This window comes from Petaurus breviceps, unplaced genomic scaffold (assembly GCF_028583685.1).
Source record: "Petaurus breviceps papuanus isolate PSGF00001 unplaced genomic scaffold, PetGlider_PUasm1.0 90762, whole genome shotgun sequence".
Taxonomy (NCBI): Eukaryota; Metazoa; Chordata; class Mammalia; order Diprotodontia; family Petauridae; genus Petaurus; species Petaurus breviceps.
The window spans coordinates 7,164,553-7,175,846 of record NW_027187339.1 but is presented as its reverse complement, the minus strand read 5'-3'; the positions used below and the strand labels follow the sequence as shown (position 1 = coordinate 7,175,846).

The window sequence follows — 11,294 nt, the reverse complement described above, 5'->3', positions numbered from 1 at the left end:
AGGAAGGAAGGAAGGAAGGAAGGAAGGAAGGAAGGAAGGAAGGAAGGGAGAGAGGAAGAAAGGAAGGAGGGAGGAAAGAAAAGGGAAGGAAGGAGGGAAGAAAGAGAAAGAAAAAGACAGAAAGGGAAGAAGAAAGGAAGAAAGAAAGAGAGAAAGAGAGAGAGAAAGAGAGAGAGAGAAAGAAAAAGAAAGAAAGAGAGAGGAAGAGAGAGAGAGAGAAAGAAGAAGAGAGAAAAAGAGAGAAAGAAAGACAGAAAGAGAGAGAAAGAAAGAAAGAAAGGAGGAAGGAGGGAGGGAGGAAGAGAGGAAGGAAAGAGGTCCACTGGCCATTAACAGGACCACAGATTTAGAGCAGGAAGGGACTTGAGAGGTCAGTCACTCTGACTCCTTTATTCTACAGATGAAGAAACTGAGAACTACAGAGGTAAATTGTCTTGCCCAAGATCACACAGGTAATAAAAGCCAGAGCCAGAATTTGAACCTGCGTCTTCTGACGCCAAGGTCAGTACCTCTATCCACTTCCAACCTTCTCTCCTATGTTGTCTCTAGAACCACAGGAACTCCCTTTGCTTCTTTAGTTTCCACTGTGCATTGCTCTTTCCCCCTTCAGTCCTGGGAGGACAGAATTCACCAACAAAAGCTCACAAAAGATGCCAGCTCACTTACTCTGGGCTCAGCTCCCAGGAGGTTTCCTCCACTGAGATGCCCACCCCAACCACCTTCCTACTGAGTCCTTCCTTTTTCCTGGGGAATTAAAAGAAAGGAACTTCAAACTATCTTCTCTCTAATAGCTTCACTTTTTTTGGGGGGGGGGGGATTCCAAGGGCAGGAAAGAGATGAGGCAAGCAAAGAAGAGAGGGCAAGAGGGGAAAGTGAGGATGGAAGAGAGGAAGGCAGGAAGGAAGGAAGGAAGGAAAAGAAACATATACACAAATGAGAAAGAGATGGCTATAGAAATGGGGAGAGACTTGAAAAGAGAGAGACAGAAAGAGAGAGAGAGAGAGAAACCCGCCTACAAAACGTTAAATACCTAACAGGAGATGACAAATCAAATGGGAATTACTGCGGTAAAAACATAATTAAAAACTTGATTGAAGTTAAACAGAATTTACATAACACTGCAAATTAACTTTACACTCAAAGTATTCACTGGGAAAGCAATGAAGAGGCATTTCATTAGTAATCTATATTTAAACAATACTTACAATAGAGTTGTTCTAATGAGAAACTTAGTGTTTTTAATAACAGCAATTGCCAATGGTTCCTAGCAGCCATCCTCATCGAGGCAATCGCTGTTCGTTAATAAGTGTGTATTTAGGCAATTCAATATCTGGGACAGATATGACACGAGGAAGTGTGATGCGCCAGGTCAGGTCAGACACTGGATGGGGGGGGAGGGGGGGGGCGTGGTAGACAATGCCAGAACTGTGTGTGTATGTGTGGGCATGTGTATGCATGTACACACATATATACACACATACCTATGTGTATATATACAGACTATATATTTGTGTGAATATGTATATTTATCTGTGTGTACACATATAACTGTATGTACTGTATATGTGTGTGTGTGTTGCAAAAGAAAAACAGTACAGAGTAGTGGAAGAACAACTGGTTCAACAGCCAAAGGATCCAGATTCTAATTCTTCCTATGTGAACAGAGGTTGGCTGTTTTTTACCTCCGGGTTCCAGTTTCTTCTTCTTTCAGTTAATAAGTACACAAAAGGATAATATCTCTCACCTTCCCTAACTCACAGGGGTCACTTAAGGATTTAAATGAGATAATGGATGGAAAGCCATTTATGAAAAGTCTAAGTATAAATGCCATGGATTACTGTTATTATAGGCCTAGTGATCTAATTAGATTGCCCACAGCATGGGATAGCTTATTTCCTGGCACCAGCCCACCCCTCCGAGGTCACACAATGTCTAAAAGGCTTCTCACTCTACCCTGCAGGGATGTTCAAAAACTCAAACCAAAAAAACAGTACAGTCAATTCCATCAGTTCAGAGACAGGGAGAAGAACCCAGCCCAGGTAAAAAGAGCAAGAACTGTGGCCTGCTTCTCTACCTTTGGCCCAGCCCCACCCTGGGTCTGGTATGGCAAGCCAGCATTAGCAGGTCTCTCTAAGGGATTCTCCTTCTCTCTCTAAGTTCAAGGACTCAGCACCAGGTTAGGAATAGCACAGATAAAGCCAGGGTGCTTGTCTCTGCAGGCCACCACAGGTCAGTCTCTCTTCTAGAACATTCTATCTTCCTACCACCTTTGTAAATCACTTAATCTCTAATCAGTATCCCTAGGGATAAAATGAGGCAGTTGGCCTAAACCAGGAGGTTTTAACCTGGGGTCCATGGAACTTGAATGAGAAAAAATGATAGACTTATTTTCATGAACCTCTACCTGAAACGTAATATTTCCTTGGATTATGAATGTAGGCACCAAACAACAGTGATAATAGCAATATCTGTGACTTGGTCACCAATAGAAATCGCAGAAATTTCCGTATTATATTATCATTGTTGCAAATGGCTTGAATGTTCATTTCTACTTCAAATTTACTGGAGTTATTAGATGGGTGGATAGATACATTATTGTATCAGAATTTTAAAATATTTTGTAACTATTTCAATATGATTCATTTCCTTTGTAATACTTTGTATTTTATATTATGTATCTGAAGTATCATTCTCAAAAAGAATCCTAAGGGATCCCTGTGAAAGGCCTCCAGATCCCAGCCTGAGCTCATTCATTCATTCAAATTCTCATATTCTGGGGCCTCAATGGTGGGTAAAATAAAAAGGAATCAAAGGAGAGGGAGTAGGCGCCCTTCCAGGGAACAGCCTGGACATCATCTTTGGACTATTTATCGGTAGCTACCTTTTGCTTCTTCTAGCATTCATTGAGCACAAGCAATTCGGTCGGCCCTACACTGTGCAAAGCCAAATCTTATCAAATTTCAAAATCTGCTAGGCCCAGGTCTCCCCTCCCAAAGCCCCCCCAAAATGCCCAAACTGTGATGAATGGTGATGATGATTACTTTCTCCCAAGAATAAACAAGAAAAAGGACTCCCTCGTTTAAAAAAAAAAAATTCTTCCTATGGTACTAGCTGATTTCACTCTCTCCCTGGGTCACTAAAGACACCTGGGAAGCCCTTCCAGGAGCTCAGCTCTCGTCATAGGCAGTGAAAAGAGAAGAAGCAGTAGGGCAAAAGCATCTCCATGGACTTGCAAATAGAGTCATTTACTAAAGAAAGTAACAGAAAAAGCAGGAAAGAGAGAGACAAGACCCAGAAACCCAAAGATCTCGTTTGGTCTAAATTGACAGACAGCTTTGACTTTTACTTAACAGCTCTGAAAGGTTTTTACCTTTTCCTTGTAATGAAAAGCCAGGGGAATTCAGACGTCAGGAGCTGCAACATTCTTCTCTTCCTCCCTTACTTTTTTTTTTGGAGTCAGACAGCATAATATATTATGCAAAGGGGATAGGACCTGGGGTCAGGAGGCCCCCATTTGAGTTCTGGCACCTAGTTCTTACTAAGTCTGAGAATTTAAGGAACTCAGTCAGTTAGGCAGGGAAGGTGCCTACCTGAATTGATGGAGGGAGTTCCCTCCTTGGGAAACTCCCTGCCCTAATAAAATCACAAGTCCAGTCCCTATTCCCATCCCTATAATACTTACAAGGCCAGTGAGAGTATCAGACCAGAGGGAAAATGTGTGCCCCCACCCCCAGGCAATCCTACCAGCCCCCATCCCCCCACCCCCCCCCCCCCCCATGGAGAAGCCCACATACTTTTGGATACCGCGAGAAGGTTTGAAAAACAAAACACCCTTATACTTCTTCTTTGTGTTCAGAGATATCTGGGATCCTGGATGACCCATATCCTCCGTATATCCTCCCAACCTTCTCCTGCCCAGACCTTCCTCACACTGTCTCATCCAGGATCCCAGATATCTCTGAACACAAAGAAGTGTTTGCTTGCTTATCCCAAAGAAGTAAAGATGAATAATAAGACTATATGTAATATAGAATAATAATATATACATAATATGTATGTACTATGTAAATGTGTATATATGCAGCTGTGTGTGTGTAGGTGTGTATCACACTGCCTCACAAGCCTGGGAGGTAGGTGCTATGATTCTCCCTATTTTACAGCTGAGGAAATTGACACAGAATGGCTAAGTGACTTGCCCAGAGCCACACAGCTTAGCAAGTGTTTTGAACTCAGGTCTTCTTGATTCAAAGTGCACTACACTGCCAAGAAGAGGCAGGGGGAACAGAATTCAGAAGGAGCTTGATCTCACCCTTCTATATATGCTGTGGGCCTCAGTTTCATGATCGGTATAATGATGAGGATGAAACTAGTTGACTTTTAAGGTAGCTTTTAGCTCTCAATCTCAATCACAGTTTCAACTTTCCACATCACTCTCTTAGCTGCAAATCTGGGATTCACAGTCCTAAGACAGGAGAGCCCTTGGCCTCAGCCACTATCTCAGAGATAGATGCTTGCTGCCCTGAGCAGAGAGAGGGAAGAGGATACTCTTGTCCATGGACAAGCCTGTACACAGATCAGCATCTCAACCCTCACACGCCCAGCTGTACAAGGAGTTTAAGGGCCACGAAGCAGACAGCAGAGCTGAAGATCTGGGTAGGAAGGAGACAGAATCCGCTTGTTGGTCACCCTGAGCCAGCAAAGCTGAAGGCTGGAGAAATCCTGTCACTGTTTAAAATGGGTTGGATGTACAAACAGGATGGAGGGAGAGACTGTGGAAAGCTGGAAGCCAGAAAAAATATACATCAACTCTTACCCTAATCACCCAAATCATCATTCCAAAGGTCTGAGGAGTTGTCCTCCACTCTGGCTTTCAAATTCCACAGCCCCCCACTCCTCCCAACCCATTCCTTCCCCCATTGCTGAGAGCCACAGGGGAACTCCTCCCCACCATGACCAGCTCTGGCGTGGCCAAGCCAAACACAGGCTGTGAGATCTGCTGGACAAAACAACCATATATTCCAGGCCCCAAGCTGATCCAGGTTTATTGGAAGGCAGAGGTGGTAATAAGGGGAGGGGGGGAGAGCAAGAACCAGCAGAGGTGACTACAGCTGAGCCCTTCAGGGAAAATTCGACCTCCTAAAAGGGTAAGCGAAGTCAGCTGGGCTCAGAACAGCATCTCCCAGGATAAACGCCCTACACCTTATCTGACATGACTCCCATGTCAGACTGAGCTCATTCCCCCAACTCAGAGGATTTGTCAGGGAACAGTCACCAACCCCAAATGGGGAGACCCTAGGTAGACCACCCAGAAGGAGCCCAGACCTCATCAGAACTCACCCATCCACACCCATGGTAAAAGATGTCAACTCATGTCCCCCATGCCCATTCACTGCTTCCCTACTCCAGCCCCAGAACAAAGGATCCCAGGATGACAGATCTCATCTAGAAGTGACCTCAAGGGGCAAGGCACACAAAGATTAAGTCACCTGCCACAGATTAGTGACAGCTGATCCTAACTCTGGCAAGATTTGAATCCAGCTCTTACTGACTCCTCTCCATGATACCACACGAATCCCTGGGTAGTCAATCCTGCTCTTAGTCTCTAGGGAGGTGATCTAGATGGCTCAAGATTCTAGTCTCTTTTGACACACCCCCCCACCAGTGTATGTATGCATATATACGTTTATATTCATGTGCATGTGTAGATGTATATGTGTGTGTACACGAAACACACATACACAGCCTGGAACATATAAATATGTAATTAATTAAATATATAAGATAATTAAATTATATATGCATACATTAAAAGTACAGTGTGAGTATATATACAAGCACAATGCATATTTACATAGTCTATATATCTACATGTATGGTGCATATTGTGTACAGACACTACAGTGTCTGTATACACACATGTGTTTGTATTTATACACACGTGCAAACATATGTCTGTATATGTGTGTGTACACAAAATGCATATATACATATACAAAGCCTGGGATATATAACAAATTAAATTAAACACATAAAATGATTACACTATATATACATACATTAAAAGCACAGTGTGTGTACACACATATGTGCATATATACATAGTCTATATATGCACACATGGTATACATATGTGTACAGACATTGTGGTATGTGTATACACACATGTTTATATTTGTATACAGGTGAGAACATGTATCTGTATATATGTGCGCACAAAACACATCCTATATCTACATATACATATGTGCATACATACAGTCTGGAACACATAAATATATAATAAATTAAATTAAACACATGGTTAAAATATACACATACATTAAAAGTATAGTATATATACACACATGTGCATATATACATAGCCTATATATCTGTGGGTGTGATGTATATATATGTACACACACCACGGTGTATGCATACACATGTGTTTATATTTGTGTACGCATGTAAACAAACATGTCTGTACATGTGTGTGTACAAAACACATATATACATATACACAGCCTGGAATATAGAAATAGATAAGAAACACATAAAATAAACATACTATATATACATACATTAAAAGTACAGTGTATATATACACACATGTGCATATAGAAATAATCTATATATCTATATGTATGGTATATATGTGTGTACACACACACATACACACACAGAGGATCTCAGGACTTACCTGCCTGTCTATACAAATCCTACTTGCCCTTCAAGTACCAATCGTAGCCCAGGCTCTTCCAGGAAGCTTTCTCTGGCCATTCTCTTCTTCACCTCTCCCCCGCAAAGCCCTTAGGCTTTGCACTGCCCATCAAATCTAGTCCTTAGTTATACATTATTTTCATAAAATCAGACCCCCTCCCCAGAATATCAGAAGCGATCAGCACTGGACATGCAAAGTCACCTAGTCTAATTCTCCCCTGAAGGATAAGGACTCCCTTTCACATAAGGGGTAATCAAGGGGAAGTTTTTCTTTGCAATTCAGCCCAGATTAGACTCTCCAACCTCTAGCAAAAGCTCCAAGTTTTACACTCAGGGCCCAAGATGAAAGATGCTAAAAACCCTCTTCCAGACAAGATGACAGAGCTGGCCATATCTTGTCTCCTCCAACTGTAAGCTCTTTGAGGGCAGGGGCCAAACACTTTGTCTGACCCTCTTCTCCCACAAAGCCCAGAACAGTGGTAAGCACACAGGGGGCACTCCAAAAAAGGTTTTAACAGACCAGAAAATAAAGACAAGTCTGTGCTCTGTGGGAGATCTACGCGGCCGACCCCTTCCCCCCTCTAACAAAAAGTCTCCAAATTCTTGTCAGGGATCCAGCAGCTTTGGGTCAGCGCTCTTTCTCACCCCCACCCTTTCCATTTTCTCCACACAGCCTGAGGATAGAATCATGCTGGGGTGGGCTTCTGGAGAGCAGCAAGGATAAGTTTTCACAGAGTAAGAATTCCGGGTGAGAAAGACCTGAGACTGGAGTCAGGAGGCCTGGATAACAGCCTCAGCCGCACCAGTGCTATGTTTATCTATTACAGGGCTATCTAACAAGCCTCATTTTATGTATATGTTTATAAGTGCATGTATTATATATACACACACGCATAAGCATTGTGTACACACATATTACACATACATGCATATACATAATGCACTATAAGGATCAGACCAGAATATATATGCAAAGGGTTTTTGAACAAGTTGAGAGCTGTCCAGATTGGCGTGGTGATCTCCCTCCAGAGCTGGGGGTACACACCGGGAAAATAACTCCTTTCTGGTCTGATTGACCTGGCAGCCTAAGTGATCCATCAATGTTGATGAAGAATGCCCTGCAAAGAACCCTCGAATAACTTAAACCAAGTCAATTACTGAGAAGCTTGAACTCTACCAGTTGTAGCTACAAGTGGTTATTAGCCCACTGAAACTATGGCCCAAAAGACCCCCAACAAGAGAGATAGTGAAACTGTTAGTTCCCTAGAACAGGGGTGCTTAACCTGAGGTCTGGGATTTTTGTAGATGTTTTAATTCTGATAACAGTATTTCAGAATAATTGGGGTCCCTTGTAATTCTCTGTAGTTTATGTATTTTAAAATATTACTTTGAAATGGGTCTGTAAGTTTCACTGGACCATTTCCAAGGGGCCCATGATACCAAAACAAAACAACAAAACAGTTAAGAACCTCACACCAGAAGAAAGGAATGGAAAGAAGGAACTTGTCCATCCCAGCTCCTTCCCTTGGGGCACTGGCCACCTCCCCCACCTAGTTCCTGGTTTGTACAGATGAGGCACCTCCCTCCACCTGAAAACACCCAGTTCAGGGCCTAGCTGAACAACAAAGCAATGGAGATCTTTAAAAAAAAAAAAAACAAAACCCTTCCCTTCCTCCTAAAGCATGGCAGAGAGAATGATGGTCTTGCCAGTCTGGCAGCTGTAGGCCCTGCCTTGGTGGCACCTCCTTCCTTCCTCCCCCCTACAGGTCAATAACAAGAGACAGATACATCTGTGCCCCAGGGCACAAAGTGATCTTGGTGCTTTGGGGATACCCTGAGAGGGAAGCTGGTTCTCTCTCTCTTCCTCTGTGTGTGTGTGTGTGTGTGTGTGTGTGTGTGTCTCTCTCTCTCTCTCTGCCTTTGTCTCTCTCTCCCTCTCCCTCCCACCCCCAGCTTCTTGTCTGTGTGCTTTTACCTTCTCAGGGCCTTGGTGTTTATAAACGGGCTCCCTGTCTTCTGAGTCACTCTCCAGACACCATTGGCAAGCCGCCGATCTCACCCTGTGAATGCGTCTCCTCCTTCTCTGTGGAGAAAGGGGGGGAAAAACACATGCCATGAGCGAGGCTGGAGCATTGGGCACAGAAGGGCAAGCTGGGATCTGCACGCAAGTGGGAGGGCAGGCGGGCGGGCCTGTGGTCCAGACTCCAGGCCGAGCTCTGGTAGCCTCTCCCCAGGCAGACAGGGAGCAGCGGGAGGTCACCCCCTCGACTCCCTGCTGTCCCTAGGCACAGCTAATCTTGGCTGTCCACTTAAGTACTCTAGTTTCCTGGATTCCCCAAGCTCTCCCTCCTGGTCCCAAACCAGGAGGAATGATCAGAGCTGGCCAGGTCTGTCTCTGCCACCCCCAGGCCCCTATGCCCAGGCTGCCAGCTTTTTCTAGGGTTTGTGGAACTCTGTTTCTTGGAATAGGAGTGGGGGGTAGGTGTTTTACACTGGGGGTTGTTTTCTTTTGTTGTGGGAAGGGGGGTGGTGGTGGTGAGAAAAAGCCGAAAGTAATCTCCTGCCTGTGAAGCCGATAGCCAGTGAAAGGGAGAGGTTGTCCGGGGGTATTTTTAGCTGCATGTACAAAGCCCTTGCTGTGTACCTCATCTCGCTCAGTAGCGCCCTGTCTGCCTTCTGGGAATTATCTCGGACCGCCATGGCCCCAGCAGCCACTTCCAGGGTTGCACTTTAACCCCTGCCCGCCTTCCTCCTCTGGAGGAATTCTTTCCTCATTATGAAGTAGTTACCAGATTGCAGGCCAAACAATTGTCATTTTATCTCCTTGGTTTAGGGGGCCCTCTACCTCTCTCTGTAAGCAGAACTAACCCCCCACCCTTTCCAACTGGCCAGCCTTTGCCTGCCCTGGTGAACCCACAGGACCTCAAGTCAAGGCAATAACCTTTTAGTAAGTGCCCTCCAGATTGTGGAGTTCCAAGGAAGAGGAGACACAGTCGAGGCCTAAAGAGAGAGACAACCTAGTTGGGATATCAAGAGGTGAAGGCAGGAAACAGGGAACAAAAGAGGTATTTCCTGGTGTCTCTCCCTACCCCCACCACAGCACCTCAGGTGCCTCTGCCCTAGACCTTGTACGTGTTTTCTATGTTCCTCCACACATACATGTGGTCAACCCCATCCAAATGGAAGCCTCCTGAGAGTAGGAACTGCTTTGCTTTTGTCTTTATCCTTAGTGCCTGACTGGTAAAATGCTTACTGATTGGTACAAACAAGCTAGTGCCCCAGGATCTCCTGTGGGAGCTCTGACAGGCCAGTAGGACTTTGGGGGATGCTGTATCCTTACACAGAGGAAGTCTGCAAATGCCACCACATGCCACTACCCAAGACACACCTGCACTCACACACACATCTACACACAAATGTGCTATGCAATTTTTAAAAACTGTGGTGAAATAAAATTGTTCTTCTAATTTGATCCCCCTGAAACCTTGAAACTAGTCTAGGCAGCCAGTATCCAAACTATCCCCCAATGGTGTTTCATAAGCAGGTTCTTTCTAGCAAGGTGCCCAAGATGTCTGTGGTCTGTATCCCTCTCTTGTCTCCTCACCTGAGGTTCCCAGTGAGAACTCCCTCAACGTTTCCCGCTTTGGCTCCTTTCTCTAGGTCACCCCTTAGATGGGGACGAAGGGCTCCCTGAAGGAGGCTGGGCAGGAATGATCCTCCTTCGTCTGGATCAACCTAAATGCCATGAAATTCTTGTTCCTTGGGGACCTCACACATCAGTCACTGCCTGTTAGTCAGAGTCCACAAGGCTCTGGTTAATAAAACCAGACCAGTGTAATAAAGGGGGATATTTAGGTGGCTTTTGATTGAGGACTGGCCCCTCTCCATTCCCCCCCCCAAAAAAAAAACCCTGGACAGAAAGAAAAAAATCCTTCCCTCTTCATGCTTTGTAAAGCAAGAGCCATTAAAAAAAAAAAAAAAAAAAACAAAGAATCTGAAAAGGGGGTGGAGAGGGGGATGGATGGGATTCCCAGAATCACCTAAAATCTGAGAAAACTGGCCAATTATTCAAACCAATTAGAGGTTTCCTAAATTCACAGTCAAAGCCCCAACAGGAATGGGGTTACCTGTATGGAACAGGCACAGAAATTCTAAAAAGTCTAAAACCTACTACCTAGGCTGGATCAGCTCTTAAGGCACTGGGATCTCCTCATTGATGGAGCTGGAGAGGGAGGAGGCAGAGAGAACAAGAAAAGGGGGTGGGGTGGGATGGGAGTGGAGTGAAGGAGGGGGCCAGAGAAAGGAGGGGTGGGCAGGCAGAGCCCTAGCTTTGTGTGTGCTGGGAGCAAAGGGCAAGGGGGGAGGGGAGCAGGAATGCCTTCATGATTCTCCAGAGCAGAAACACTGACTGGAATGTGAGCTTGTGAATAGAAAGGAGGTGACATCGCCAAGTGAATTTAGGGGCAGGGGGTGGTGATGGGTCAGGGGGAGGGGGAGAGGAAGCAAGAGGCCAGCAAGTAGAGCCAAAGAGGATATGATTCAGGGCCGGCTCTGATCCCCAGGCACTCAGGTCCAGGCAGGTCATAGGTGGGTGA

General features: G+C 45.0%; 1 protein-coding gene across 10 annotated transcripts in view; it reads right to left on the bottom strand.

Annotated features, from left to right (window-relative positions):
* ZMIZ1 (zinc finger MIZ-type containing 1) overlaps positions 1-11,294 on the bottom strand; it is a 445,041-nt gene that overhangs the window by 319,592 nt on the left and 114,155 nt on the right. For 9 of the 10 annotated variants that reach the window (XM_069068340.1, XM_069068335.1, XM_069068338.1 and 6 more), the window contains exon 3: positions 8,675-8,782. The exons of the other annotated variant lie outside the window; for it this stretch is intronic. The gene's annotated coding sequence lies outside the window, so the exon portion shown is untranslated. The remainder of the gene's footprint in view (positions 1-8,674; positions 8,783-11,294) is intronic. 10 annotated transcript variants of the gene reach the window in all.